Source organism: Epinephelus moara, chromosome 11, assembly GCF_006386435.1.
Source record: "Epinephelus moara isolate mb chromosome 11, YSFRI_EMoa_1.0, whole genome shotgun sequence".
Taxonomy (NCBI): domain Eukaryota; kingdom Metazoa; phylum Chordata; class Actinopteri; order Perciformes; family Serranidae; genus Epinephelus; species Epinephelus moara.
Genome location: NC_065516.1, coordinates 3,359,265 through 3,383,169, shown reverse-complemented (window position 1 = coordinate 3,383,169; position 23,905 = coordinate 3,359,265). Strand labels below are relative to the sequence as shown.

General features: G+C 40.1%; 2 protein-coding genes across 4 annotated transcripts in view; one reads left to right on the top strand and one right to left on the bottom strand.

The window, feature by feature from the left end:
• Positions 1–23,905, bottom strand: part of nrn1a (neuritin 1a) — a 544,743-nt gene that overhangs the window by 329,315 nt on the left and 191,523 nt on the right. The window lies entirely within an intron of this gene.
• The window catches only part of fars2 (phenylalanyl-tRNA synthetase 2, mitochondrial), a 223,771-nt gene that overhangs the window by 10,712 nt on the left and 189,154 nt on the right, over positions 1–23,905 (top strand). For 2 of the 3 annotated variants that reach the window (XM_050056505.1, XM_050056507.1), the window contains exon 2: positions 15,129–15,341. The gene's annotated coding sequence lies outside the window, so the exon portion shown is untranslated. Of the gene's footprint in view, positions 1–15,128; positions 15,354–23,905 lie in introns of all 3 variants that reach the window. The other variant, XM_050056506.1, reaches the window with a different exon arrangement.

Sequence of the window (23,905 nt, the reverse complement as noted above, 5' to 3'; positions counted from 1 at the left end):
TAGAGCTCTGTGGAAAACAAATCACTGCCTACAAGTAAAAATAAATAAATAATAACTTTCACTGCTCAAAGATACTCACATGCCTGGAAAACAAACCACTACAGCAGCATATTGAGTGCCAGGTGGCCGGCGCGTGCCGTTATTGACCAGCGCGCGCCGGGACGGCGCATGGACACTCACCGTCTTGCGATTGGCTTTGAACTGTAGGCTACTGTGGAGTTTTAGTACAGCGGTCTACCATTACCAGTATACCCTGCGACACTAGTGACATCAGCCAGTACTGTATGTAGTTTTTAGATGCGAAAAGTTCTAGACCCATGCAAATTAGTTCCGGAACGCACCAGGGCCTTTTCTGAAAAGATCCTGGTACGCGTTCCAGTATGTTCCGGCTCAAATTAAGCACTGGATATCGCAATATGCTGAGTATTGTGATAAAATATATGGCAATTTGTTTCCTTTTTTTCCAGTTATAAATTATTTCTCCAAAGGAAAACCTTTGTCAACATCAGTTCTACCTCATAAGATAAAGTTATCAGTCTGTTCATCTGACTTCAGTGATTTTTACTGCAGCAAAATGTGATGCAAAGCAGACAGACTGACCAACACCGTCATAAAACCAGTCATAAATGCTGCAGACACCTGACACACTGAACTGTTAGTAGATTCAGTGCCCTCTGCAAGGCCAGATAAAGCATGTGAGTGAAATGCTTCACATGCAGGTATCCACCTAACTAAATGGCAACACCCATGTTTGAAGCGTTGTTTGTTACAACCACAATCCCCCATTCTTGTGCTGCATTTTGCATGAGGTCTGCAATGTTTGCTCCAGACATGGGGGAAAGTCACACAACAAGTCTCTGCCCAGAGAGGCAGTGAGAGCTACAGACGACAATGAGGCTAAAAACAGAGTTCAAACAGGGCTCTGCGCTAACCTTTTTCATTAGGAGCACATGTGCTCCTAACTGAAAAAATTTAGGAGCACAGAAAGAAATTTAGCAGCGCAGTGAAAATTTTAAATAACACATTTAATAGGAAAACAACAAAATACAAAGGCTGAATGCATGATAATGTTGGGTGCACTATCCCTTGAACAGGTGTCTAAATCCAGGGTAACTAGCAGCTATCGCTCGTTCATGACAGAGTCACGGAAGACGAGGGGAGGAGGGGGTAGGGGCGAGCTAGCTCCGTTGTGTTTGATAACATTGTTGAACGTAAACAGAAGTGACGCCCAACGGTGCTTAGCGTGCCTTTAATATTGAATTAAAGCCAAGTCCTTTCAAGTCATCTGTCTCAAGTCAAAGTCAAGTCTCAAGTCATGAATACAAAGTCAGAGTCTTTTATCAGCGTTAGTCAAGCAAGTCTCAAGTCATCATATTTGTGACTCGAGTCTGACTCGAGTCAAGTCATGTGACTCGAGTCCCCCATCTCTGGTTTGCTCCAATGTGACTTTCGTGTACGGCTCTAGTTTGGAGGACGTGAGACAGCAGTCGCCAGTTCTCTGTGAGATAATATGCTATTATCATCACATATAATTCCACTGACCTTGAAGTCCACGCAACACAAGTGAATGCCACCCTTCCTGCTGTTCTCAAAGATTCCTCCGCTTCATGCTTCACTTCTCTGTAGAGCTTGGTGAAAAGACATCGGGACGGAGTCACATACCAGGGTTCCAGTGTTTTTAGCATGAAACAAAAGCCTTTGTTTCAAACAACGCTGTTGTTGATCTTTGAACATGAAGTAGGTGATGGACTGTGTTATTTTCATAGCTTTCTCTGAGTTGGATGGTAGTTTTGTCAAGCTAAGTGTTTCCAGTGTCGGTTGATTTTTCAGCGGAGTTGGTTTAGGGTTAGCTTGGCCATCAGTGGCTAACGCTACATACCTCTGGATGGTGGAGTGTGAGGTGAGCCCTCATGTTCATAGTATTACCAGAGTATTTTACTCTCATATGATACTGCTTGCAAATCTCGTGTCATCTCCACATCCTCTCCTTCTGTGTTAAAAAATCCAAATAATTCCAGACGTTTGATTTAAATGTCAACACTGCATTTCTTTTTTTTTTTTCCCCAACATTATCTTTATTGAGTTTTCAAAATGCTTCCAAAGTACATAAATATACAGAGATAAGAGCGCTCTCACATCAAAGGGGACGTCAGGAGCAGCTAAATTATTGTCCAGCATTCAAATCGTCCTTCTTTGCAAGTCAGGTTGTGAGATAACATAGAGCAACACTTAGATGAAAGTACAAGTATAAAAAAACAACAACAACCAGAACAACAAAGGTTTCTCTGTATTATCAAGAGTTAGCCCAAATTATTTCACTATTGTGCATGGTTCAAAAATACAAACTCAGACTCTGTTCACACAGAATAAAGAAATTAAGTATCAAAAGAAAAGAAATTATTTTAGGACACTGCAAAGGACTACCGAAAACTACGCCTCGTCCGCTTCATTCCCCACATTACTTAAATCCACACTCTCCATATATTCCATAAAAGGACCCCAAATGTTTTGAAATAGTGATAGTTTCCCCTTTATGATGTAAGTAATCTTCTCCATAGGTAAAGTTGTGGATATTTCCTTAATCCAGTTAATGAATTTTGGTTTACTGGTACTCCTCCATGAAAGTGCCATGACTCTTTTTGCAAGTAGTAAACATAAATCCAGGGCAGTCATTATTTTTCTAGACATATGATGTCTATCAGGATATAAACCTAGAATAAATAGTTTAGGGTCAAGAACTAATTTTATACCTAGTATAGTCTCTAAAGCTTGTTTAATCTCCCACCAGAACTGTTGGACTTTATTGCATTCCCAGATACAGTGGAAGAACGTCCCCTTCTCCTCTCCACACCTGAAACACAGGTCTGGGATGGCATCATTATACTTATTAAGCTTTTCTGGCGTCACATATGTCCTCATTAGCCAATTATATTGCAGTACTTTGAGGCGAGTATTGGTAGTTTGTGTTTGTGCTTCAGCACACGCTTTTTCCCAGTCCTCGGAGGGCAAGTCCTCCTGTAAATCTTCCCTCCAGGCGTTAAGTTTCCGTAAAGAAGACTCAGAGGAACCCTCTGCTAACATGTTATATAGTTTGGAGATAATTCCCTTTCCAAAGCAATCTTTTTTCATTTCCGTTTCCAAAGTGGACAACGGGGGGATCGACAAACACTGGTTTTGAGATGATCTAATAAAGTTTCTCACCTGTAGATATTTAAATTGATGTTTGTTTGGAATGTCATACCTGGCAATCAACTCCTCAAATGACATCAAAATCCCACCATCTGATCCCATGAGATCCCCTATTGTCTTCAAACCTTTTTCGGCCCACTTCCTAAAACCAGGGTCTGCTCTGCCTGGAGGGAAAAATTGGTTACCCCATATCGGGCTGAAGCGTGACAGAGAGGAGGATTCACCTAAATACTTCTTAACCTGATACCAAATTATAATCATATTTCTGACTATAGGATTTTTTGTCTTTTTTTTCAGCATTTCGACTTTTGCTGAGTATATGTACTGAGGGAGAGGGAGAGGGACTGAGCAGTTTTCAATATTCATCCAAGGTGGGAGGGACTTATCTGTAAAATAATGCATCATAGTCTTCAGTTGAGCTGCCCAATAATACCAAAGTGGATTGGGGCACCTGAGGCCTCCTCGATCATACGGTAGGTACAAGAGTGATAAACGTAGCCTCGGTCGTCTATTATTCCACAAAAAACGTACAAAAATTTTCTTTAGGAGTGGGAATAAATTAATAGGAGGTGGCAATGGGATGTTCTGGAACAAATACAGAAGTTTGGGCATTATATTTAATTTAAGAACATTAATTCTTGCTACAAGCGATAAGGGCAAGGAGTTCCATCTATCTATAGAGGAAGTAATTGAGTCTATCATGGGGGTGTAATTAACCCCAACAATGTCTCTTATACATGGTACTATCCTAATCCCCAAATATGTAAAACAGTCTACCGTTTTGAATGGGAAAGAGTTTCCGGCATTATTCCTTTCTTCCGAGTTAAGTAACATTAATGAAGATTTGTCTTTGTTTACTTTATATCCCGATATCCTTCCAAATATGTTTATTAGATCTAACAAGGCTGGAATAGAATTTTTCAGTTTTTCAAAGAAGAGAATGACGTCATCAGCAAACAAAGCAATTCTGTGTTCCTGTTGGCCTACTGACAAACCAGTTATGTTTTTATGAGACCGCACCGCAATGGCAAACGGTTCAATTGCTAGAATAAATAATAAGGGGGACAAAGGGCACCCCTGCCTACATCCCCGTTTGATTTTAAATGATTTAGATATAACTCCATTTGTTACTATTTCAGCATACGGTTCATTATATAAAAGTTTAACCCACCGACAGAAATTATCCCCACAGCCAAATCTTTTTAATATTTCAAATAAATAGGGCCACTCAACTCTATCAAAGGCCTTTTCGGCATCCAATGATAGCAAAGCAGTATCTTGTTTTTCTTCCCGATTATGAAGAATATCCAACACTCGTCTCACATTATGAAATCCCTGTCTACCTACAATAAACCCATTCTGGTCGCAAGCAATTATGTTTGGTAAAATTCTTTCCAGCCTTCGAGCCAAGATTTTGCAAAGTATCTTTAAATCCACATTAAGAAGGCTAATTGGTCTTAGGTTTTCACATTTGTTGCAAGGTTTACCAGGTTTGGGCAGTAAAGTTATCAGAGCTCCTCTTAATGAAACAGGGAGGATTCCCTTTTCAAATGAATCCCAGAACATGTCGAAAAGAGGGGACAGCAATTTATCTTTAAATTTTTTATAAATTTCTGTCGGCAGCCCATCTGGGCCTGGGGTTTTGCCTGTTTTCAAATGATCTATTGCTATAGATATTTCCTCCTTAGTTATAGCTGCCCCAAGATCTACACTTATTAATCCGGAAATGTTAGGTATTTGGAGGGTATCTAAGAAGAGATTTTGCTCTTGTCCCATATGCGTTATGTCTGAGCTGTATAATTTTTCAAAAAAGATCTTAAAAGTTTCATTTATTTCTAGAGGATCAACAATAATCTGTCCATCACTATTTTCAACTGAGGTAATGTTTTTCTCATTTTGTAATTGTCTCAGGCGCCAGGCTAATAGTTTCCCAGGCTTTTCCCCCTGATCATAAAATGCCTGCTTAAGACGCAAAAGATGTGAGGCTGCTTTAGAGGCAGAAAGTTCGTTATACTGTGTTCTTAGTAGCAGAAGTTTTCGATGGATGTTTGGACATAACGTTTGATAGTATTCCCCCTCAAGCAGTTCAATCTCTGCTTCCAACTTTTTTGTTTTCTGATAAGTTTGTTTTGCCTTATAACTCGTAAAGCTAATTATCTGACCTCTTATGTAGGCCTTAAAGGCTTCCCACCTTGAAGAGGATGGTGTTTCATCTTTATTGGTTTCAAAAAAGATATTAATTTGGTTATCTATGAAAGATATAAATTCTGAGTCTAGGAGCCATTTTTGTTTAAATCTCCACCTAGGGGGGTCTCTCCTTAGTCTTAAATCTTCATATATTAATGAGTTTGGTGCATGGTCAGATATTAAGATGCTATCATAGTGACAGTCCTTTATTTTGTGTCTCAAATTGGCAGAAACTAAAAAGTAATCGATACGTGAGTATGATTTATGTGTATTTGAGTAACAGGAGTATTTTAAACCCTTGGGATTCATATCCCTCCAAATATCTGTCAGATTAAGTTCCTCCATAAAGTGTTGAATAGTTTGTCTACTTTTAGTATGAGAGTTATCGATACCTGAGCTTCTATCCAATTCTGGGTTCAATGTGCAGTTAAAATCCCCTGCTATAATATAGCTACCAGCCAGAGATGAAATTGTAAGAAAGAGATTGTGAAAAAACTTTTGATCATCAATGTTTGGAGCATATATATTTATCAGGTTTATTTTTTCCGTAATAAGTGTGCCCTGTAGAATAATGTACCTCCCAGTCTTGTCTTTAATAACCCTTGTCACATGAAATGGTATGGATTTATGAATCAAAATCATAACCCCTCTTGCCTGAGAAGTAAAGGGTGCTGAATATATACTGCCCTGCCACCTCCTCCTAATCTTCGCCTCTTGACTAGATAACAGGTGGGTTTCCTGAAGTAGCATGATATCAGGGTGTATAGATTTCACCCTAGCCATTACCTGTTTGACCTTTTTCAGTTTCTGTAGTCCTCTGCAGTTCCAAGAAGACATTTTAATTCTTAGTCCACCAGACATAACGTATAACATTGCATGGGCTTCTCAGTACATTCAAATAATTTAAAGACAGAGAAACACAAAACAAAAAACACCTGGACGTTAAAAACTACATCCATAATAATGAACACTGAACAATATACCCCCTTTAACTTAAAACTTTGAACTTTGTTACCCACCTCCCTCCCCCTATATATATTGGTACCTATCTAACAGCTAAAGGCTGTTCCACACAAAGGTGAGGATCAACCGACTGTGCCTGAACACGTTTCCTCTTACCCCACCCCGCTATAAAAAACAGAAAACAAGTTATTATATACGTTCAGAAAATTAGGCTACAGTATTAATATTGGCTGTGAGCCTCTGTGCCAACATATGTCAAATCTAATAAGCAAATTATTTACCCTCTTTTTTTTTTAGTTACTTAACTTAACTTAAGGCTCAGTGATTGTCCACCCATATCAATACACTACAATGTGAGGGTGACTACATTATCTTACCCAGGTCTACTTTCTGCTCTCAGAGTCCTTACAAAGTTCTCTGCTTCAGCTGGCTGGTTAAAAATGCGAGACTGTCCATTGTGTGTCACCAGCAGCCGTGCGGGAGGAATCATGCCGTATCGGATCCCCATGGCTCTAAGCTGCTGTCTCACGGCATCAAACTCTTTTTGTTTTTGTGTACACCGGTTGCGAGGTCCTCGTACAATCTCACCTGGTGGTTCTTGAATAGTATCTGTCTCTTTGCCCTGGCGGCTCTTATCACGGTCGCTTTATCCTTGTAATTTAAGAACTGCATGATAAGAGTCCTTGGTGCAGCGGTGCTCTTCTGGCCGACCCGATGCGCTCTCTCCAGTATCAGAGCGGTGCGTAACGGTGCCAAGTTCAGAGCCTCCGGCAGCCAGTTTTCCAAGAAGGCGCACGCGTCCTCTCCCTCCGTGCCTTCGGGTAGATTAACCAGTCTCAAGTTAGATCGTCGTGATCTGGCCTCCAAATCCAGCACTTTTTCCTCGAGATCCTTTTTTTTATTTTCAAGGGCCTGAACGCTCGCCTGCAGACTGGTGATGCTGTCCTCTGCTGCAGATACCCGGACCTCCGCCTCACCGACCCGTTTGGCACACTCATTAACATCTTTCTTCACATTCTCTATTGCTGACAAAATACCATCAAGTTTGGAGGAAAAATCAGATTTCAAATTTGCAATTGCAGCCAGTATTGCGTCTGAGCCCGCTTCGGCCGTCATTGTCTTCTCAGTCGGCTCGCTATTTTTCTCCTCCATTGCCTCGCATGTGCTTGTATTAGCCTCGCTAACGTCATGGTTAGCTTCAGGGCTCAGCTTAGAAGTGAAGTTGGATAACTTCGACTGAGTCGGCTTGCTGTCGTTTTTAGTGTTTTTCCTTTGCGAGAGAGGCATCACAGCTGTCCTAAGACGTCGTTCAATGTCTTATATAACGAGTATTGTCCAGAATTTTACAGAAAGATAGCGGAGCCGAAGCGTGCACGTCTTCTCAGCAAGCCGCCATTACTGGAACCCCCGAGGTTTGTTTTAAATGAGAATTAAAAGACAAATCTTGATCAAATGTTACTCCGAGGTTTCTTACGGTAGTGCTAGAGGCCAGAGCAATGCCATCTANTGTGTGTGTGTGTGTGTGTGTGTGTGTGTGTGTGTGTGTGTGTGTGTGTGTGTGTGATCTGTTGTACATCTATCTTTGTGAGGCCCAGTCTGAGTTGGATCTTGAGGTTATTTTTGGGAAGTGAGGACTAGGGATGCACCAATCCAGCCTTTTTCCCCACAAATAGGGCTATAACTAGTAAATATTGTCATTGTTATTTTCTAAAGTAATCAATTAATTTTAAGGTCTTTATGAATGTCTGAATATTAAATAAAGACCCACTTAAAATGCCCTGTTTTGTCTGACCAACAGTCCAAAATCCGAAATTGTTCAGTTTGCTACCATAGAAACACTCAAACAATCACTTGCCAAATTATTTTTCTGCCACAGCTTTATGCAAACTCGGAGTGTTGGCCAAGTTCCTATCCGTCACGAGCGGTCTCTCTCTCCACATTGTAAAAGGTGTAAACACGTCTTCTTCAGTATGGAAAGTAATATAGGACTACAATGGAGATGTTCCTGTTTTTTTTTGTTCAGGTTTGTAAAATTTTAGTTCACAACCCATGAACCTCATAACAATAGATAAACTGTGAAACACACAGTTCCTGGTGTAAAAATACTGCAGTTGCGTTCAGACACAGAGCTGTCAAACAGTCTTAGCTGCTGACTGAAGGCCTGTGTGTGTATTCGGGAATGGATTATGTCAATGAGAGTCCCCACAGTTATAGAGGTACAGCGCTGTGTGTCTCTGCAGAGCCGGCTGACTGATGGACGGCTCTCCAGGAGCGACGGATCAATAAAGGAGGATTTTCCTTCAGTCCCAGCTGACTGGACGAACCCTCTCCGTCTCACCGGAGCTTTCAGTCTGAATCCTGCAGATCAACAGACGCTGCTGTCAGTGTCACTGTTCACACTGAGCTGCTAAATGCTTTTTATCCAGTCTCTCAATCCAGCGTCACAACTGACTCTTCACTATCAAACACTCAGACTGAAAGCAGACGTGTGTGTTTTGAGATGTTGGAATCTGAGTGGGAAGATTTCCCTGAAAGTTTTTGGCAATGTAGATGACTTAAAATGAGACTTAAATCTTTGCAACAGAGAAGAAATGTTTTTGTCTTTTAAATCTGAGCTGTGAGGTGTCCCTCCCTGATATTGTCAGAATGGCCAAATTCCATTTAAGACTCATTTTCTGTCAAGCCTTTATGCAGGTGTAGATGTGCCTTGTAGCCGTTGAATTAGTCCGGAAAGGAATCATTTTCTGTTGGAGTTAACAGAGCTGACAGTTTTAAAAAAAGCCAGTCAGTCAGTGTTTTTTTTAGTTTAAAAAAAAGTTGTAGGCTATCACTTAAGATAGTTAAAAATTTCTTTTGTGGCACATTAATGTAAAGTCTGACTATTAGGTCAGCCGAACATCAGTATCGGTCGATATTTGCCTTGTTGACTGTCATCAGCAAATAATGCGACATTGACTGATGGCAGTGGCCGATGTTTTTCTGTTGTGTCACATCAATTTTGCATGCTAAAAAGCAGGACAATAGAAGATGTGTTTGGGCAGAACAGAGATCTTCCCAGTGACACCATCGGAATGAAAGGACACAGTAAAGTCATTATCAGTGCATCAGAGGACACGCCCTATTGTTTCCCTGATAATGCTACATTGTGAATAACAAAACTGTTGACATCAGCAGGAGTAGAGCAAGTTAACATTAGCTGTTAGCAGCTAGCAGCCAGAAATAACAGCTAATGGAGGTTACATTGAGTTACATGATGATGTGTTCAAGGTCTATTTAGTAAAAATGATTATTGGGTGAAGGTAAATTACAATGTTCTCATGATGTGTTCAATGTTATCTTGTAAAATGTATATTTCGGAGACAACTTAAAAAAATACAGCTGTTTGAAGGAGAAATTTGTTGATGTTTTCACAGCAATATAAAATAGATATTAGAGAGGAAGTTATGACATATATAGTAAAAAGCTTTTGATGCAGTTATTATTTTAAACATGTTTTTCATGTCAAAGAAGGTGACATTAAAGGTTATTTCATAAATATGTATGATTAAATTTGTGCTTGTTCAAAGGTTGTGTAATGAAGGACTGTATGGCTTTAAAAAACAGTTCAGTTATTTTGTATTCCTTTGTTTTCCTGGCTTGAAATGGGGAATAAATGAGAGCTAAAAAAAATAAGACAAAACAAACAAACAAACAAAAAAAAAAAAACTGGGGCTGTCAGGCGATTAAAAAAATTAATCTAATTAATTACAGGATTTGTAATTAATTAATCTAATTAATTACAAATCCTGTAATTAATTAATCTAATTAATTTACAGGATTTGTAATTAATTAATCTAATTAATCGCATTTTAATCTCATATCTGCTAAAGGTACCCAAATAAATAATTCGAATTCTAGGACATTACAAAATTGTATTGCATGACTAATCAATTGAATACACTAAGAAGAGAAGATTTGAAATCCACATTTTTATTGGTGAAGTGCGTTTCATAAATGAAATTTAAAAGAAAATGATCAAGCACATCCCAGCAAACCAATTAGGCCAGGTGCATTATTCAAAAATGCAATACAAATACACTTAAATAAATACAATTCAGAAATAAAATAAGGCTGAGTCTCAAATAGGCACTTAAGCAGACTCTCAATTCAAAATGAGTACTAAAGCTGACTAAATACGGCAATTCAAAATGAATAGTAGAAGTATAACACGCCTCTAAATAAGGCAAAATCAAGAACAAGGAGCCAACAGGCATTTCTTTTAGGCCTATCACTTAGGCCACATTTGCTGCTGACACAGCAGGTAAGTCAGGAGAACATGACATTGTTTACCAAAAATCAAAAGCTACAGTATCTGGGGCATAACAACTCAAACCCAAAAGAGGGTTACAGTATCAACTCCTCAAATCAAAAACTCACCCCAAGCTAACGTTAGAGGATCTGACAACAGACAACTTTATGCCTTCTTGAGCCAGTTGCTCAGACAAACAAGCTTGTTTACATTGTCTGAGTGTAAGGCTGCCCTCTTCTTTTGTATGATGTTATCTGCAAGTGAAAAGAGTCTCTCACATGGCACAGACGTAGCAGGAGTAGCCAGGTATTTGCGAGCAAGAGAGGACAGCTGTCCATAGGCTCCTGCGTGAGCTGCCCACCACTCCAGTGGACACTCATGCATTCCAATGCACGGCTCAGCTTTGTAGTGGCTAGAGGCCCCAGCTCCTCCTTGTCTGAGTCGGAGTCTGAAGAACACAGCAGGAGGAGGCTCTTCTTTGCTGCTGGCTCGTCCTCTGTGGGTTGAGGAGCAGCAGGTCCCGCTTCTGATCCTCGCAGCATCTCCTCAATCCAGGTCCACACCTTAAAAGAGGGAAAATTAATTTGTTGCATAGGACTTTCTAACCAAAGCACTTGCAGAACACTGGTCTTCTCAGTCACACACATACCTCATTCCTCTCATTCTTGTGTATGCTCTTCAAGTCCTTGAATCGCGGGTCAAGGGCTGTAGCCACCTTCAGCCATCTGTTGTTGATGGTGGCCATGCGTGTGTCTAGGTCCTTTGAAAAGGTGGCCTTGAACTTTATCATGTAGCCCGGATCCTCATCAGTGGGATTCATGACACGGTTGAGATGGCAGAGTGCGGGGAGCACCACAGAACATGAGACATAGGTGTCCCCTCCAAGCAGCTCAGTCACATATCTGCAGTGGAACAAAAATATGGCAATAATGAACTCACATCATTATTGACGTGTGTATGTGTGTATGTGAGTGAGTGAGTGAGTGAGTGAGTGAGTGAGTGAGGGAGGGAGGGAGCGAGCGGGACATACTTGCAGGGTTCAAGAACGACCTCCAGCTTCTGTAGTTTGTTACACTCTAGGTTGGTCAGTGCGGCCAGGTTGTACTTCTGTCTGGCCAAAGTGGCATTCACAGCCTCCTGGTTCCGCAGGTACCGTGAGATCATCGAGAGCGTCGAATTCCATCTTTCAATAAAATAAAACAAAAACTGCATTAGTCCCGCAGGGGACTGTAAGTTTTGAGCAGCATGTTGTACATACAGTAGTTGCACTGAACCACACACACACACACACACCCCTTCATCAGGAGCAAGAAAACTATTCAGAATCAATTACCCCAATAGGTAGTAAACAGTCTCACCTTGTGGATACGTCTTGAACCAGGGGCTCTCTGGCTTGTCCGAGGGCAGTCTGCTGCTGGTGCAGTTCTTCTGTACTGGCAGGGCTGTGNAGGGGACTGTAAGTTTTGAGCAGTATGTTGTACATACAGTAGTTGCACTGAACCACACACACACATACACACACACCTTCATCAGGAGCAAGAAAACTATTCAGAATCAATTAGCCCGATAGGTAGTAAACAGTCTCACCTTGTGGATACGTCTTGAACCAGGGGCTCTCTGGCTTGTCCGAGGGCAGTCTGCTGCTGGTGCAGTTCTTCTGTACTGGCAGGGCTGTGCTTGAAGTGCCCTACTATTTTGCGGCACTTTGACAGGGTGGTGTCAAAGCTGCTGTCCTCAAGGCAGACTGTGATGGTTCTTTGCAGCATATGTGCAGCACATGGGATGTGCTCGAAAGGCAGCTGGCGTGCTGCTGCGACCATGTTTCTTGCACTATCGGTTCCGATCATTGTCACTTTGTTTTCTATTTCCCATTCCTTTGTCACAGCATCGAACTGCTCGGCGCATGCATCGGCATAATGCCGGGTCACCGTTTTGCTCACGGTTAAAGCAAAAGACTTTAGTTTCCACTCACTATCGATTAGGTGTGCTGTGACTCCCAAGTAGTTATGATTGCTCACCGACGTCCAGTGATCGCCCGTTAGGGCGACATGGCAGGTCCCTGCTAACATTTCTTCTTTTGTGTTCCTTTCATCACCGTACAGCTGGTGGATTCTTTTCATCACCGTAGTTCTCAAAGGTAGCTGGAAATTTGGGTCAGATGACGCTATCTGAAACGCCTCCTTTGGGCCCTCGTCCTTCACGATTGAAATAGTCCTGCAATCAGCAGCAACCCACTTAGCGATTGAGTTTGTCAGTTTTTCTGTGGTGGCTTTGCTCATTCGTTTACCAAATTCGGCAAGCGTGGGTTGGCGAAGTGTGCTCACGGTAGCACTAGCACCCTGACTAGCACCGGTAACCGTGGAACTTGTCCCGACGTGTTTAGCGTTTAAATGATAAGTCAAGCTGGAGCAGTTTCGGTGATAGGAGAATTCTTTTTTACAAAAGCTACAAATCACCGCGTTCTTGTTGATAGTCCCGTCTTCGTCCTTTTTATAAATAAACTTGCCGTTCAAAGGCCCTAGCAACGATGTGCTCGCCTCGCTCCCCTGAGTCACGTCCGTGTCTGTTGTCACCCTGCTTTGACTAGCGACGCAGGTGGGAAGTGACGAACACGTCCGGACAAGTTCCTCGGTGCTAGTGCTACCGTGACGTGCCACTGCCAAGTAGCCTACGGGTCATTCAATGGGCCAAATTTAAAATGCTCGCGCATTGAATTGCCACTCAGAATCTCAGAATTAATTGCGTTAATTTTTATAACGCGTTAATTTGCAGTGTAATTAATTAATCTAATTAACGCGTTAAATTGACAGCCCTAAAAAAACACATTAATTTTGGCCAAATTGTCATTTTAATCATTGGTATCGGCCTCGAATTTCACAATTAGTACATCCCTAAATATAAGCCATAGACGTTTTTTTTTTAAATTGTCCAAAGACATGCAGGTTAATAGGTGACTCTAAATTTCCACGTAGGTGTGAATGTGAGCGTGAATGGTTGTCTGTCTCTATATGTCAGCCCTGTGATCGTCTGGCGACCTGTCCAGGGTGAAACTCGCCTCTCACCCAATGTCAGCTGACATCAACTTCAGCCCCGTTGAGACCAGCAGTTACAGAAAATGAATGAATGAATAATAAGCATAATAATAATAATAATAATAATAGTAATAGTAATAATTGTTATTGTCCACAAATATGGAAATTTGCCTTTGGCTTCATTGGGCAGTTAAAACACATCATTGTTAAATCACACTACATAACACAACATGCACAGTCGAGACAACAATTACTGACATGGTGTGAAGAGTGGTTACAAATTTAGCAAAGTTATTGCATTTAATATAAAATACTTTTTGAAAATGTTCTTGGTGCTGCAGCACCTCCAAAGAACACCAACTCCAGCTCCAGCTTTACAGTTGTTTTCCGTTCTGTTCCAATAATTTTACTGGCCATGTTTGTAATTCTGCACAGTCTATCTTTGTTCCTGCAGGTGCCCACACCAAGTGCACATATTTTAAGTTAAAACACTTTTAACAAGACTTCTGTGAACAGTCTTTAAAATGTTCTTGTTTCTATTATAATAATCTAATTTCCTGATTAGATACAAGCACTGCAAACTTTTAAAAAAAATTGTGGTCCCTGTTGATTGTAAAACTTAAAGTACAATCAAAAAAGGTTCCTAAATTTACTCTTGTCTTTAATGTATGTGCAATATTTTTATTGATGCAGTGCAGGTAGAAGCCCAATCCAAATTCCCTACAGTGTGGGAAAATAAAGTGAATCCTGAATCTTGAACTACAGAGCTTGGTGTAACAGATAAATAAAGACGTCTGTTTGAAGTCTGATTGTTAGATAGTGAAAGTCGATCTTTGAAAGCAGAACTTCTTCTCTGCTGATGTACCTGTGATTATTATAGAGGTGTAAAGGGAGTTTCTGCAGATTTTTCCTGTTTAAGTTGAAATATAACACAGAATAGGGCTGCAAGTAATGGTTATTTTCATTAGTTATTCATCTTCCAATTATTTTCTTGATTAATAGATTAATAGTTTGGTCTATAAAATGTCAGAAAATAATGAAAAATTTCCATACCAGTTTCTCAAAGTCAAAGGTCTTTAAATGTCTTGTTTTGTTCAAAACCTAAAAATGTTCTGTTTAACATGATGCGAAACAGAGAAACCTAGGAAATCTCATGTTTGAGAGGCTGAAAATATCATTTTCTGCCATTATGCATGAAAAATTACTTTAAAGATTAATCGATGATCAAAACAGTTGGTGATTTTGTTTCTGTCGATCAATGTACTGTTGCAGCTCTAGTATATAATAATATCTGTTTTCTGTGGGCCTTCAGCAAACTGTTGAAAACCTGACTGGATGAAGTGAGAAATAGTTCCAGAAAGTGTTGACAGGAGTTAGTTTGTTGTTTGTCGGTAGTTTCTCTCTTTGAATCACCGCTGCGAGCTGCAGATTGAGTTTTCTCCTGTCTCCTTTCTGCCTGGTGGATCAAGGCCTCCGACGTCCCCCCCCATCGATTGCTTCCTCCAGTGTTCAGACTGGCGGAAGAATCTGTCTGGGACACATCAGCCTGTGACCTGAACCTGATCGCCAACCAACCCATCCATCCATCCATCCATACATCCACCCAGCCATCCATCTTCTCTGTTCCAGTGCTCCGCTCCGGATCAGCAAACTCTTCTGCACCATTCGTTCCACACACTGAAGTAGGTGGACAGGTGTGTGTGTTTGTGTGTGTTGTTGTGATGTTTCACCGTGTTGAACATCACATTGATTTCTGCTCTGTTCTCTGTGTTCTCTATCTAAATTCATTACTCTAATGTGCTGCCTGTGTGTGTGTTTACATCAGTGGTGTGCATGTGTGGCAGGCACACTTTGTGTTTTCAATCAGGGTGTCTGTAGCACCATAAAAAGTCTGAAAATTACTTAAATTTAATTTTCCAAATATTAGCTTAGCTTAAAAGAACACACATTTTATCTAATTTCATCTATGCATATAATTATTTCTTTTCGTCAAAATGAGTCATGCTCTTCTGTGTAGAAGTCCACATTTTTGATTTTACAAATCTGTAAACCTACCATTGAACCTAATTATACCGTCTTTTTACTTCATACTTACACTTACCTGTTGGAAAAATGTAGATCAACTTAACTCACTCTAGAGCCCCATTTACACTGCACAAAGAACCCGCTAACACACAATGACATCTGGCTTTTGGATATAGTGGGAAAGCTTACAATTACTGGAATTTATTGGCTCCAGTTCTGATTGTTGTGATGGAAATACAACACCCAGGAGATCTCACAAATTTTAGCTCCTTAACTGGTGAGATGCAATGACATGCCACCACAAAATACTAGGGCTGTACCCAAATATTTGGATATTCGAATATTCGTTTCTATGGGTAGGTATTCCTTATGAAAATTTGGTATTCGATATTAGTTTTTTTATTTACTTTTTTTAAAATTATTATTATTTATTTTTTTTTACATATTTTTTTGGTGCTAAATGTAGTCTTTTTGTTGTTGCTAAATGTAGGTTATCAATAAAAATCTAAACTTTTAAATTGCATTGTTAAAAATGTGAAAATATAGTATAGCCTACCAACGGAGCTTGTGCGCACGGCACGCTTGAGCGCATCCGTCTGAGGCTGTGGATCAATGCCAAGTTTTACCACTTTATCACTATTCCCTCTAACTTGTAGCTGTTTTTTCGTTATCTTTTGAATTTAATATGAATTATGGAACCGTTTTTGTCAACGTTTGTTTCCCCCGTTTTGTACAATAAATTATTGTTTAAAGTTTCAACAAGTTTCTTTTGGAGTGCGTGACACAAGTGTGTTTTGAAAACGACCGCGGACTGTCACCTGCTCAACGCATCAGTACCTTCGGATGCCATGACAGTAATAGCCAATAATGTCAAAATATCATTTACAGACCGATTTAACAGACGATCACTGCTGCCCGACCCGCAGGTCCATTTGCGGGTCCCGCGGGTTACGGGTCGACCCGCGCATCACTACTCAGCTCAGTCTATAAAGGCTGTACACAACAGTAAGGCTATAGACATTATATTCTATTCAGGCCGGCAGAACCAGCAGCGCATCGGCTCTACAGTGCACGGCACTGCTGATTAACCATTTTATTGCAGCACAGAGTGTCTGCCAGCAACCAATTACTTGCAGAGGCTTCCTACAACTTGTTTCAACGGTTCCGATTTAATCAGAAGACAAATTAAACAGGATGACTAGCCAATGTGAAAATCAAAAGAAAGCACAGAATAATGTACTGAAGAAGACTGTTGTGCCATCACATTTTTTTGTGGTTTGAGAGCAAAGATCCGGTCACTGCTGTGCAAAACTCCGCAATACAATTAGGTCCGAAAAACCCCCGGAGGAGTGCTTCGCAAGGAGTCTTTGAAAGGAGCCGAGCCTGGCGTAAAACCTGGCGTAAAACCGTGCCCACCGTGAACGAATATTCGAATATTCGTTATAAATTCTGCCAAAGGTCCGAATGTTAAAAAATGGCATTCGGTCCCTACAAAAAAACCAGCCGTCTCCTCTGGGAGGGGGGGAATTCCACACAGACCAACCATCACATCTCATAACAGCAACAATACTGAACCCACATGGACCAGTGGGTCCATTCTCTGACCAAACAGGCTGCTGCTGTTACAGTCACACAAAAGAGTGGCATCGGACTTTAATCAGATCAAAGAGTTGGCTGTTAACAGGTTGGTTATTTACAGACAACACTTTACAACCTAACAACACCTGGTAATCCAATCAAATACACATATTTGATGGAATTACAAGGTATCATGATCTGGATGCAGATAATCAATATCCAGCCACTCTGTTGGGTCATAGATCTACGTGGACGGGGGAAGACTTACAGGATATGACGGGACATGACAGGATGTGACGGTATTGCAAATGAATGCATATAAATTTGTAGAAATCATAACGCAAACATGTTTCACATTGCATTGATATCTACAGGACTTTTTGGTTTTCTGTCCCCCAAAAAGGGGAGGGGCCTGTGAAATACTCGTATGTGCCATTCTGGTCTGTTGGTATATACAGCTAGTTGGTGGTGGGAATTTCTAATGAGCGAGTAAAGTTAGCAATGCAAGCAGTTTGTTTATCTGAAAATGGAAATGTGTGTTTAATAATATACAGCTCGATCACTGTATAGAACTACACATATAAATGACTGCAAATAAAGCCATATGTTATAAGAAAGTTTTGTTAAAGGGTTCGAAAATTCATTGGTAAAAATGTGTGGGAACCCTGAGAGTTGCGGGTGGGTGTAACTAAAAAGTTTAAAGTCAATACCAACATGTTTAACCATGTTCTTTAGAAGCAGTATTTCTAATTTAAAAAAATATGACACAATAAAAATAAAATGAAAAGCAGGAAATACACAGCACCTTGTAACAAGACAATATAGACAGAAAACAAACACAAAACACAGCAGCAGGATGTCAGTTACATGTTGAATAAACTGACATTTATCCATACTACTGAATGAAACATTGACTGGCAATTGAAAAAGATCTGACACAAAAGTTTCCAAAATTCTCTGAATGTCACTGCAAACATTAGGTGTGCACATTGCTGGTGCACATGCAACAACATCAGTATTTATATTTATTTCTGAATTAATATTTTATGTGTCTAACCTCCCTCCCGCTGCATAAAGACACATTTACGACGGTTTCCTGGGATTTCAGCTTTATTTGGTGTTTAATGTCACACTGAGGAAAATGAAGCCAGCGCAGCAGATGTAAACAAACCCGACCTCTGCTTTTAATTGGCAGAAAAAATGCAAATCTAGTCAAAATGAGCGGATGCTTTGATGTGGAGCAGAGACGCTGGAGGAGGTCCAAATCAAAGGCTACAGCAACTGGACTGAAGGGAACATCTGTGGTGATGATTCATAATGTTTATGGTGACAAAGTTAGAGTCCTGGAAAGGGTCAGGGACACACACATCTGCAGAAAGACATCCTCACAGTAATGGAGGGGTTTGAGGTTTGCTTCAATTGCATTGCATGTTACAGCAATGAACAAAAAAACAATGATTATTTGCTATTCATCATGAAGTCTATTGTAGCACATTATAGTGTTTTCTTAATGTATAGTGAGAATCTCTGTAGCCAGTTTGGTAGATTACAATTATCCAACAAGCAGTGGTGAAATGTAACATACAGTACATTTACTCAAGTAATGTACTTAAGATAAGAGATAAGATACACCTTTATTGAACCCACAGTTGAGAAATTCCAGTGTTACAGCAGTCAAGGAGAAAGAGTCAGATTAAAAATTTCAAAATTTAAACTTAAAAACTTAAAAACTAGGCATGCAAAAGAAAGTACAAAAATACAAGAAACGGCAATAAATAATAATAATAATTATGAGCAGTGGATTAAATTTGAGGTATTTTTACTTGACTTGAGCATTTCCTTTTTATTCATCATTATACTTCTTGTTTACATCTCAGAGGTAAATGTTGTACTTTTTACTGCACTACATTTGTCTGACAGCCTTAGCTACCTTTCAGATGACAGTTTTTTATACCCCTCCTGTCCAGTAAAAACCATGCATCTCTCATCAGATGTGTTGATGTTGAATGTTTGTGATAAACTGAAGGATGAAGTGTTCCTCTTTGTGTTGTGTCCTAATCCTACTTCTTAAAGAAATAGTTCACAGCTGGAAAGATGGTATCTTCATAAACCTGGGCTGTCTATGCAGTAGAAAGTAGGGGTGTAAATCACCAGCGTTTTCATGATACAATATTATATGGATTCTTTGGACGATACGATATTTACCAATATTACAAAGTCTGCTACGATAGGATTTCGATTCGAGGCGATTTAGGGGCCTGTGAATGATATAAGACAATACCCAGCAAGCATTTTTTGGTTTAAAAAACGTCTAATAGCCGTCTACATGAAGACCTGACATCTAGGCTAAATCACGGCTGAGTGTGAAAATTTGGTTGACGTCTAACCATAGCCAAAGTGTAGACGTCATCAATTATACGGCTATGTAGAGACCATGTCCAACAAATGGAGATAAACATATTTTAATTACTGTTGACTCTCCATACATGATTGAATATCATACCGCACGCCATCTGCAATGGCAAAAATTACATTTAATCAATTTCAAAATTAAATCGGCTAGATTTGGGTTACGTGTAGCTAGACTAAATTGGAGCTAAATATAGCCAATACGTTTAAATCACGACTATTGCTTGCTGGGTATCATCTGCCCATCTAACACAGTCTGTTACAGAAGAAGCTGCCACCTCTTTCTTTCTTACTTTTGGTCATGAAAGATAAAAAGCCACGCATAAAAAATGTAAATAACTAACCACTGAAGTGCAGTGGAGTTTACTTTAAATTGCCTCCTGTGACACACACAAAACAAAACATGGGGTCAGTTAACCATCAGGGCTTTCTGACAGAGAGCCCTTACTGGAAGAAATCTTTTTATTTTAACCCAAACTATCATCTTTTTCCTAAAACTTCAGCTCTATCTGTTTTAAAGACTACTAACTCTGCCCAACAGCCATAAAACATGGATTATTTAGCAAAAGTATAAAATTCAGCTCATTAAAAACTGACAAGCTTCATAGAGATGTCAGTTGTTTTTTGCAAGTCATTTGTTATTAGCTTAAACACCTAAGCATATTAGCTTAAACACCTTTTATGTTGCATAACTTAGCCTAGCAGCTAGCGGACTTTTCATCAACTCATAGCTTGAAAAATTGCATTTATTATATATAGTTTTTGCGTACTCACTAAAGATGGTGCTACGTGAAAACAGAAACAAAAGGCTGCAGTATTCCTTTTAGCTCAAGAGGTAGAAACTACCAGAATGCACTGCATTTTTTAGGTGAGAAATAGGTATCGCAGTAACAGAATCTTGGTTCGCATTTGATCAGCACTGCCTAATTTTACCATTTGATCTGAGTTTTATCTGAGTTTGAGTTTCTTTTAATCTGCTTTTATACTCTTTGTGTCCATGATGGCAGACATACAAAAATTGCAGACGTAGTAGTTTGAGCAACATTCTGAAAGCCACTGAAAATAAGCAGGGAGATTTGGGCACTGGTTAGATGGAGGGAACTTCACTTCAGTTCACATACGACTCACATTGTATTGATACAAAGCTGGTTGAAAATCTGCAAAATATCCCTTTAAACTACCTAACAGTATATAAAAGAGTTGGTATGAGCAACGTCTTAAACATCTACAGAAGGAAAATGCAACATACACATGAATGCAGCAGTAATATTAATCCAAAAGCATCTGATAGAAGGAAAACGTCATGCATACTTTTCCTTTGATTACTTTAAGCGTGTAAATAGACTTTGTATGTTACATTTAGCATTCTAATGTTAGCATGTTCAGAGTTAGCTACTAGATTGCTAACAGTTGCAATGTTTCAAATTATTCAGATTTTATATGTTATGTTTAGTAGAAACATGAAACCAAAACAAAGTTGATGATTACTGATCATTTTTTGCAATATTACCACTGGGGATCTGCATATTTACCATTTACCACCCCAACTGACAGAAAAAATGTTGGCATTGTATGTCTCTGCAAACTATGCGCATGTTTTTACATTATTATGTAACAGAGACATTGAAATGTAACACCTCATTATGTTTCAACAGTGCTGTGGTTAACATGTGGTTATGTATAGGCACAAAAACCACTTGGTTTTTGTTAGAAAAATAACAATTTTAGCTAAAATAATCTCCTTGTCGTGGCACTGTCCCCACTGGAAAGACAGCGATGGGTCACTAATAAACAGCCACATATGAGTCCTAAAATGCGGCAGGAAAAACAGTGAAGGGTCACTATAAGACACCTATGTTTGGGGGCTTAAAAAATGCTGGAAACACAGTGACATGTTGCTACAAGACACACAGATTTGGGGGCTAAAAAGCTGCAGGAAACATTAGCCCTTTTTAAACAGGAATTGTGCAAATTTGCAGGAAAGCCCAATCAGTCTTTTTTCAGCATTGGCAGTATAANCCTCTTGCTACTAGCTGCTCGCTAATTCCTGCTATCAGCTGTTTCCTGTTTATCCACCACCAGTGGCTCGCACGTGCGGCGTCATCAACAGCTCCTCCCACAAGTCTTCAACAGCCCCTTGGAAGGCCGCCTCGGTCTGTTTAAACTAGAAGGGTTCTGCCAATATGACTACCCTGCGAGGCAGAAAATTTGGCACCTTGGATCAACTCGCCAATCCAGCTCTGTGTGTCTAAACGCTCGCAGCTTGCCGGCAAAACGGCCCAACATTCGCGGAAAATCTGGCAGTGTAAAAGGGGCTTGAGATGACTACCTATTGCCAACAATTTCCTCAAGTGACTGGACTGAAATTCATCATAAATTAAACATCTTGACTAATATGAAGGAAGTGTTTTAAAAAATCACAGCAGAAGAAGAGAAGACCAAGAAGACCAAATCAGACTCGTGTGACTACTTTGTTAGGTTACTATTTTAACTTTAAATCCTTGACTTACATCACTTTGACCTTGTTTCATATGACGTATATCAAACACTAAACTGAATTTTCATTGGTTTGTTTTCTGTCATTCCTGCACATCTCTGTTCTTTGAAATGCCTTAAATTATTTTTAGTTTCTTCCACCCCTAACCCTTCTGAAAAGCAGTTTGTGTTCGTCTATCTAATCAGGAAACTTCCCTGATTTAGTAATGAGACACACACACACACACACACATATTAGTGTTGGAAGTCCGCCTGTAGTCTTGTTTAACCCAGCTGCCTCTTCCTGTAGAAGTGAGGGTTGGAGGGAGGAGGGGAGATCAGAGCTGCAGCCTTCATTAGCTTTCATTAATAACAGAAGAGGCGTTCACGTCCAGCACTCTCCCTCTGCCTTCGCCTGTAATTACTGTCCACTGTAGATTTCAACCAGGGAGACATCACCTCTGGATCTCATCACAGCGCTCGCAGCAGTCAGAGCCTTGTGTTCGACTCATGTTTACTCCAAACCTTTAGAGGACATGTTGGGAAATTAAAACACTTCTCTGTAGAGGTGCAAATAATGGACACGTAAACACTAGTCAACAGCTTCTGATGCAGCAGCAGGTTTTGCTTTTAATTTAGGTGTGTGTGTGTGTGTGTGTGTGTGTGTGTGTGTGTGTGTGTGTGTGTGTGTGTGTGTGTTAAGGATTTTTTGAAGCTCATAATGTGGACAAAATTAAAGGGGCGTCAAAAAAAGAGAACAAACAAACTGAACATTGTACCATAGGGCTTTGAAATCATCAAGTTGATGCTGATTTCTCCTCCAACTCATAGTAAAACTGCATTTAAACAAACATTTGCCATAATAATCTGAAAGGAACAGTGTGTAAGATTTAGGGGGATTTAGTGGCATCTAGCAGTGAGGGTTGCAGATTGCAACCAGCCGAAACTTCTCCTGGTTAGAATTCCTTCAATGTTAATTGTTCAGTAGGTTTGGGAGCTGAATTATCCACAGAGGTCTCTTCCTCTCAAACAAACACACCAGGTGATTTAAACCAGTAAAAACACTAAACAAAGAAGTTTCACATTTAGGAAATCTGTTTTTTCGACACTGCTCGTTGTGGAGGGGCTGTTTACTACATTGGCTGATGCAAAAACATCAATGTCCCTATCAAGAGCCAATGTTTAGTTTGCCCATTCTGGGCTACTGTAGAAACATGGTGGTGCAACATGGCAATCTCTGGTCAAGGACTTGCTCTCTATGTAGATATAAATGGCTCATTCTGAGGTCATGAAAACACAACAATTTTTATTTTAAGGTGATTCTACACTAGAGCGTACAGTGTACTTGAGCAGGTAGAGTACAGTGTACCTGAGCAGGTAGAGTACAGTGTACCAGAGCAGGTAGAGTACAGTGTACCAGAGCAGGTAGAGTATAGTGTACCTGAGCAGGTAGAGTATAGTGTTGCAGGTAAAGTATAGTGAACCTGAGCAGGTAGAGTATAGTGTACCTGAGCAGGTAGAGTATAGTGTACCAGAGCAGGTAGAGTATAGTGTTGCAGGTAGAGTATAGTGAACCTGAGCAGGTAGAGTATAGTGTACCTGAGCAGGTAGAGTATAGTGTTGCAGGTAGAGTATAGTGAACCTGAGCAGGTAGAGTATAGTGAACCTGAGCAGGAAGAGTACAGTGTACCTGAGCAGGTAGAGTATAGTGAACCTGAGCAGGTAGAGTACAGTGAACCTGAGCAGGTAGAGTATAGTG